Source organism: Malus sylvestris, chromosome 6 (genome assembly GCF_916048215.2).
Source record: "Malus sylvestris chromosome 6, drMalSylv7.2, whole genome shotgun sequence".
Taxonomy (NCBI): domain Eukaryota; kingdom Viridiplantae; phylum Streptophyta; class Magnoliopsida; order Rosales; family Rosaceae; genus Malus; species Malus sylvestris.
In genome coordinates this window covers 11,776,173-11,784,272 of record NC_062265.1, presented here as the reverse complement: position 1 = coordinate 11,784,272, position 8,100 = coordinate 11,776,173, and the positions used below count along the sequence as shown (strand labels likewise).

At 38.4% G+C, this 8,100-nt stretch overlaps 1 pseudogene; it reads left to right on the top strand.

Annotated features, from left to right (window-relative positions):
- Window positions 1-7,644: 7,644 nt before the first annotated feature.
- LOC126627562 (small nucleolar RNA R71) lies at window positions 7,645-7,751 on the top strand (annotated as a pseudogene).
- The last annotated feature ends 349 nt before the right edge of the window (window positions 7,752-8,100 follow it).

Genomic DNA, 8,100 nt, shown 5'->3' with positions numbered 1-8,100 from the left:
ACAAGAAGCACAACCAATTTTAACGTGACATTCGTTCAAAATTGCATCCGATAACTTTCCTAAGCATCCTAATGGTGATCAAGCATCAAGGTACATAGATAGTTTAATTCAATGATTGAAAATATCAAAGCAAGCATGTAACAGCACTTAAGCAATTGAAAAATAAATCTACGTATTCATGTTGCGGCTCATGGCCTCACTCTAGCGAAAAGAAATTAGTTACACATAATTATTTGAATACATAAGAAATTATCCATGAAGAATCAAAGAAAGAGACAACCCTTTTTTTTACAAAGAAGCTATCTACCCTCTGCCCTTCTTCTCTGACGTGCTCTCCCTCTCTTGGTATCTGTTGTGTATTCTCTGCTTCCTTCGCTCTCTGCCCTCCGTCTCCCTGTTTCTCTTTTGTTTTTCCCCTTTTCTTTTCTACCGTGCTCTCCCTCTCTTTTGTGTGCCCTTTGCCCTCTTTTCCTGCTTTTTGTTTTTGCTATGCCGTGTCCTTCCCCTTTTGTTATTGCCTTCAACCAAAGGCAATAATTGCCAAAACCAACGAAAACTACAAGTGGAAGACCAACCAAACTCCACTTCATAGTGGGTACCCCATGTTCTCCTCTTTTCTACCATCTTTTCATTCCCACTTCCGTGTGTTCCCTCCTCCCTTCTTTCCGACTTCCTCTTCTTTCCCACTTCTCTCTTCTTTTGTTTGTTTTTATAATTTCCTTTTCTCCTTTTGTGCTTGAAATTGATCCTAAAGCAAATTTAACTGCACACTAACACAAGGTAAGGTAAAATGCAACCATTTTAACACAAAAACATCACAAAGACTTTAGAAATGGATGGTATAAATGCATGAAATATATGAGTGATCAAATACCCCCAAACTTACATTTTTGCTAGTCCTCTAGCAAAACAAAACACAAAACAAAACCACTCAACTAAGACTAGATTCAACAACTTAGTAGCCAACTTCTCAATTCGATTTCATATATAAGTTCCAACCATGAAATACACTGCCAAGAAGTAAGTAACAAGTGCTCAATTCATCATCCAATAGTTAACCAAATTTCCTTCAAACAAAACTTGAAATGTCATGTGTGAGCTAGTCTTGTCAATGCAATTCCAAGCTCCTTTAAATCATCATCTGCAAACATGTGAGCTTCTCACAAGACATATGCTCATTCACTCATAAGTTTTGGTTAATATGTTTCACTCAAGTGATCTCATTGTACCTGCCGCCATATGCTTGCTTGTCCACCTAACTCGCTATCAATATTTAAGTAATAGCTTGGATCAATAGGACTTTATTACGGTTGTAATGGGGCTAAAGGTGATAGGCTAATGAAAGAAAGGATATGGAAATCAAAAATTTTGAGAAAGTACACTTTAGTAGTTTTCCAACACCTCAATATCATACCACCTTAAATTGAAAGCAAAATAATAAAACCTCGAGCACCAGTTACTCCCCAAATTCAACTTCAAAAGGAAATTTATACTCTGCAGACACATTTTCAACAAATCAACACTCTCCAATTTTCTTTTTCTTTTTTTTTTTATTTTTTTATTTATTTATTTATTTTTTTTAAGAAACAAATTTGCAAAGCTATGCATAAATATGCAAAAGCTACATCACCCATCAAATTCACATTTCATTGTAATACACATGCTCCATCCATCTTTCTACATAAATGAAACCCCCAAGAGCACAACCCATATAATACTTTCTCAAAACAATAAGGAATCGATTTCTGTGTATGGGCTCAACTCCAATATCGGAGCATGGTAAAGAGATGTCGCTAACAAAGAAATGGCTTAGTTAAAGGCTCAACGGGCTACTATGGACACACATAGCATATAAGGTAGGCACGAAAGGCTCAAACGATCCAAAGATGGCCTATATTACTTCCAAGTTATTACATGAATTGATTAATGAATCGAGAAGTATAAAGCAAGTTCTAGAGATACATGTACAGTGAGATCATACGCACAAGAAGGAATGAGATTGATGCATAATGGTTCAATCATGTATAGGCTCAAAAACTCACAAGGTTTACATAATCTCACATGATTCACATATGAAATGCTAAATCATGCTCAAGTTTCTCATTGACAAGACTAGGCACATTTATTTTTCAAGTTGATTGCTGGAAATCACAGTTAACACAAAGACAAGGAAAATAACTTAGACTTCTTGGAAGTAAGAAGGAAATTAAGATCAAATCTCATCATTGAATTGAGAAGTACCTACAAACAACAACAAAAATACAAAAAATTTTATTTTATTTTATTTTATTTTTTTTTTGAACAAGAAGTAAACTAATGAAATATATTTCCACCCCCAAACTTAATTATAGCATTGTCCCCAATGATAATGAAAGGAATTTTTAACAATAAGACATAAAAATGGAAGGAAAGAAATACAAAATGAAATCAATACACATAAAGAAAAGGAAAGAACACACCAATTTGTGTAAGCGAGGAGAGCAGCAGTAAAAATGCATTTTTGTTCCATGGTAGAATTCCAAATCATCCCCAAACTTGTTTCAACACGTCCCATTATGCATAACAAATGTGTGAGTAACCCGTGGGATTAAGAAACTTTGCAAGAAGTTGTGGCAGAGACTGCAAAATCATTACCTGCATAAGGGAGCAAAAGTATGACTTAAACACACAAACCAGAAAACAAGAGAAAAACAGAACAAGAACATTTAAAATTATTCAAACTAAAGATGAAAGATAGAAAGCTTGGGTTGCCTCCCAAGAAGCGCTTTAGTTATTGTCTAGAGCTAGACATTCTGTTAGCAGTTTGATTCAAATAACAGGTTCCTTCAAAGTGATGGAATCCTTAGCAAAGTCATATGGAGACTCTTTGTATAACTTCAAGCGATGCCCATTAACTTTGAAGACAAAACCAGTTTACATGTTTTGGATATCCACAGCCCCATGAAGATGGACCTGTACAACACGATATGGACCATTCCAACGTGATTTAAGCTTTCCTGGGAATAGTTTCAGTCTCGAATTAAAAAGCAAAACCTTCTGACCTGGTTGAAACTCTTTACGAAGGATGTGAGCATCATGAAATTTCTTGGTCTTATCCTTGTAAATCTTTGCATTCTCATAAGCATCATTCCTTATTTCTTCCAGTTCATTCAACTGCAGCTTCCGCTTCTCTCCCGCTGCTTGGTAGTCAAAATTTAGGTGCTTAATAGCCCAATATGCCTTGTGCTCAAGTTCCATAGGTAGATGGTAAGCTTTCCCATACACCAAACGAAAAAGAGACATCCTAATTGGTGTCTTAGAAGATGTCCTATATGCCCACAAAGCATCAGTAAGCTTTAAACTCCAATCCTTTCAAGATGAACTGACAGTTTTCTCAAGAATCCTCTTGAGCTCACGATTAGATACTTCAACTTGTCCAGATGTCTGTGGATGGTATGGAGTGGCTATGCGATGGTGAATATGATACTTGGCACAAAGGGAAGCCATGGTGCGGTTTAAGAAATGTGTACCTTCGTCACTGATGATAGCACGAGGTACTCCAAATCGGGGAAAAATAGTATTCTGCAAGAAACCTAACACCACAGAACTTTTGCATGTTGGAGAAGCTATTGCCTTCACCCACTTAGAGACATAATCAACCGCCACCAAGATGTAAAGATTGCCATGTGAAGAAGGGAAAGGTCCCATGAAGTCTATACCCTAAACATCAAATAGTTCAATCACCAAAATACTTTGTTGGGGCATCTAATTTCTCTGAGAAAGATTTCTAACTCTTTGACACTTATCACAAGCCTGGCAGCATAGGTATACATCTTTGAATAAAGATGGCCAAAAGAAACCACTCTGTAAGATCTTGGTCGTTGTCCTTCTTCGTCCAAAATGACCACTACATGCATAGTGGTTAGCAAACTTCAAAATGCTTTCTTGTTCTTCTAAGGGGACACACCGACAAATGATTTGATCTTGGCAATGCTTGAAAAGGTATGGCTCATCCCAAAAGTAGTGTTTTACAGTGGAAAGGAACTTCTTCCTTTGTTGGTAACTGAACTCTGATGGTATTTCACCAGATGCCAAATAATTTGCGATGTCAGCATACCATGGTACTTGATGAGTAACTGCTAGAAGTTGCTCGTCTGGAAAGCTCTCTTGCAGGGGCAATGAATCTACCTCATCAGTTCTTGCATTTACTAATCTAAAGAGATGATCCGCCACAACATTCTCACGTCCCTTTTTATCTAGGATCTCCAAATCAAACTCTTGCAAGAGAATGATCCATCGAATCAATCGTGGTTTGGCCTCTTTTTTAGACAATAAGTACTTGAGAGCAGAATGATCAGAATACACAATGACTTTAGCACCAATTAAGTACGATCGAAACTTTTCAAGAGCAAATACCACTGCAAGTAATTCTTTTTCCGTAGTGGCATAATTCAGCTGAGCATCATTCAAAGTGCGGCCGGCATAATATATAACATAGGGGAGCTTGTCACGTTGCTGACCAAGAACAGCACCCACAGCATAATCGGAAGCATCGCACATGAGCTCAAAAGGAAGGGTCCAATCTGGAGCTGTTATAATTGGGGTTGATGTGAGAAGATCCTTCAATTTGTTGAAACCATCATGACAATATGCATTAAAATCAAAACAAGCATCTTTAGCAAGTAAATTACAAAGAGGACGACTAATTTTGGAAAAATCCTTGATGAATCTTCGATAAAAACTAGCATGTCCCAAGAAAGATCTCACATTCTTCACAGAAGTTGGTGGTGGTAATTTGGCGATCACCTCAATCTTTGCCTTGTTGACCTCTATTCCTTTGCTTGAAATTAGATGTCCTAGCACAATGCCATGCTTAACCATAAAATGACATTTCTCCCAATTTAACACAAGATTAGTCTCCCTGCATCTTTCCAAAACCAAAGACAAGTTATCCAAACATATATCGAAAGAATTACCAAAAATAGAAAAGTCATCCATAAAAACCTCAACAATATTTTCAACCATTCCAGAAAAAATACTCATCATGCATCGTTGGAAAGTGGCAGGGGCATTGCACAATCCAAATGGCATTCGTCTGTATGAAAATGTACCAAAAGGGCAAGTAAACGTTGTCTTCTCTTGATCCTCAGGGGCAATTGGAATTTGGTTGTACCCTCAATAACCATCTAAGAAACAATAGAAAGAATGACCAGCTAGTCTCTCGAGCATCTGATCAATGAATGGTAGCGGAAAATGATCATTTCTAGTGATGTTATTGGTCTTTCTATAGTCAACACACATTTGCCATCCGGTGGTCATCCTTGTAGGCACAAGCTCGTTGTTATCATTCTTCACCACAGTAATACCAGTTTTCTTTGTAACCACCTGAGTCGGGCTCACCCATTTGCTATCCGAGATTGGATAAATGATACCTGCATCAAACAACTTCATCACCTCAACTCTTACAACTTCCTTCATGATCAGATTAAGACGTCTTTGAGCTTCAACAGTTGGTTTAGTCCCAGCCTCCATAAAAATCCTATGCATGCACAAAGCTGGACTAATGCCTTTTATGTCAGCAAGTGTCCACCCCAGAGCATTTTAATACTTGCGAAGAACTCTTAGTAATTTGTCTTCCTCCGTGTCATTAAGGTCAGCAGCAATAATAACAGGCAAGGTCTCATTCACCCCAAAATGAGCATACTTGAGGTGGCTCAGCAGTAGCTTGAGCTCTAACTTCGGAGCTTGCTCACTCGAAGGAATAAGGGGCTGCTTAAGCACTCCAAGGCTTTCATAAACATGTCGCCATTTTGGATTATGAATTGATGCACTATCCAATGCAGCAATGACGTCCACCACATTTTCTTCCATAGATAAAGTAACATCATGGTTGGTGAGGCAAGTTAACAGCTCATCGTTAGATGATCGTGAGGCAAAGTTTGCATGCACAATCCCATCCAAAACATCAACATGAAAACACTTTTCAAGTTCGAGAGGACGCTTGATAGCTTCAAAGAGTTGAAATACAACTGACTCTTCTTGCACTCTTAAGGTTAAAGTACCTGCTTCCACATCAATAAGTGTCCAGGCGGTGGCCATGAACGGTCAGCCTAAAATGAGAGGCACTTCCTTGTCTTCCTCCATGTCAAGTACAATGAAATCAGCTGGGAGATAGAATTTATCCATTTTAATAATCACATCTTCCAGAATACCCAAAGGATAGGTCACAGACCTATCTGCCAATTGAAGACTCACAGATGTGGGCTTAAGTTCTCCTTCACCTAATTTTTGAAAAACAGAATAAGGCATAAGGTTAACACTTGCTCCTAAATCAATCAATACTTTATGAAAATCAAGACTACCAATAGTACAAGAGATAGTGAAACTCCCCGGATCTTTCTTCTTGGGTGGTAGCTTATGTAAGAGGACAGCACTGTATTGCTCAGTTAAAATCACCTTCTCGTATTCCAAGAACTTTTTCTTTTTAGAACATAGCTCCTTAAAAAATTTGGCATATGATGGGATCTATTTAATAGCATCTAATAGAGGCAAATTAATTTGAACCTTAGCCAATGTCTTCATGAATTCAATGCATTGTTGATCCTTAGAACGTTGTTGTTGTCATTGTGGAAATGGCAAATGTGGCTTGTATTGTGGCATGTCAGAAGGTGCAAATAAACTACCAAGGCCTTTTTCCTTGTTTGCATCAAAGTTGGGTTGAGATTGTACTTTGTCACTTGCACTAGGATCTGGAATACCTGCTGCAGAAATAACCTCTGACCGAGACTTTGCAGCTAACGGTGCACTTTCAATAAGCTTTTCTTCTTCCACTTCGGCTTCATGGTGCACCACTTCTCTGTTGTCATAGCTCTTACCACTTCTCAATGTCCGTATTACTTTGCAATGCTCCATCCTTCTTGGATTTTGCTCAAATTGGCTTAAGAACTTTCCTTTCTCTCTTTCATTGAACATGGTAGCAAGCTGTCCAACTTGAGTCTCCAAATTCCCCACTGATGCCATGAAATTCTGAATGCTAGTTTGTGTGGATTGGACAAAATTGTTGGTGCTATTAGAGAGAGCGGACATATGTTGAGCTAGCTATGACATTTGATCTTCAAGAGATGGTTTCTTAGTCTCACTAGTTGATTGGTAAGACTGTTGGTATTGACGTGGCTGTTGGTTGCCACCCCAACTAAGATTGGGATGGTTCTTCCACCCAAGATTATATGTATTAGAATAAGGGTCACTTCTGGGTCTAATGAAATTATTCACCATATTCACATGCTCTTGCACAAGCTCAGGGTAGTTATCCTTGTTGGGGCATTGAGTGATGTCATGAGTTGTCTCACTACAAATGATGCACGCTTCTTGGGCATTGGGCATGGAAGAGACCTGCATTAAGGCAGTAAACTTGGCATTAAAATTCTTTTCCATTTTAGCAATTTGAGCAGAAACATTAGGAGAACTCTGAGAAATCTCAAAAACTCCCCTCTTTTGTGTTTGTTCTTCTGTCCATTGTTGGGATTCATAAGCCATCATATCAAATAACTCAAATGCTTCCTTTGCTGATTTGACATTAGTGACCCTCCAGCAGATGCATTCACTTGACTCTTGGTGGTGGCATTGAGACCATCATAAAATATGTTCATTTGAAGGTTAGAATCAAACCCAGCATGAGGACATTTTGTGTACATCTCATTATACCGTTCCCAAGCTTCATGGAAAGACTCGTTTGGCTTTTGAGCGAAAGCCAATATCTCTTTCTTGAGTGCAAGAGTCTTGGAAGAAGGAAAAAACTTATTGAGAATTTTTTTTCTTGCAATTCTGTCCATGTTGTAATGCTATTGGCAGGCAGAGAATGCAGCCACACCTTGGTTTTGTCTTTCAAAGAGAAGGGGAACAAGCGTAACTTGATAGCTTCAAAAGAGAAACCTCTGATTATGGTGTTGTCACATGCCTCAATAAAATCAGCCAACTGCATGTTGGGATCACTGTTTGGCAACCCATGAAAGGATGGCAATATGTTGAGGATGTGAGGTTTGATTTCAAAGGTTGTCCCATCTTCCACATCTGGATATACAATGCACCTTGGCACTGCATTGACTCTCGCTGCCAATGAAT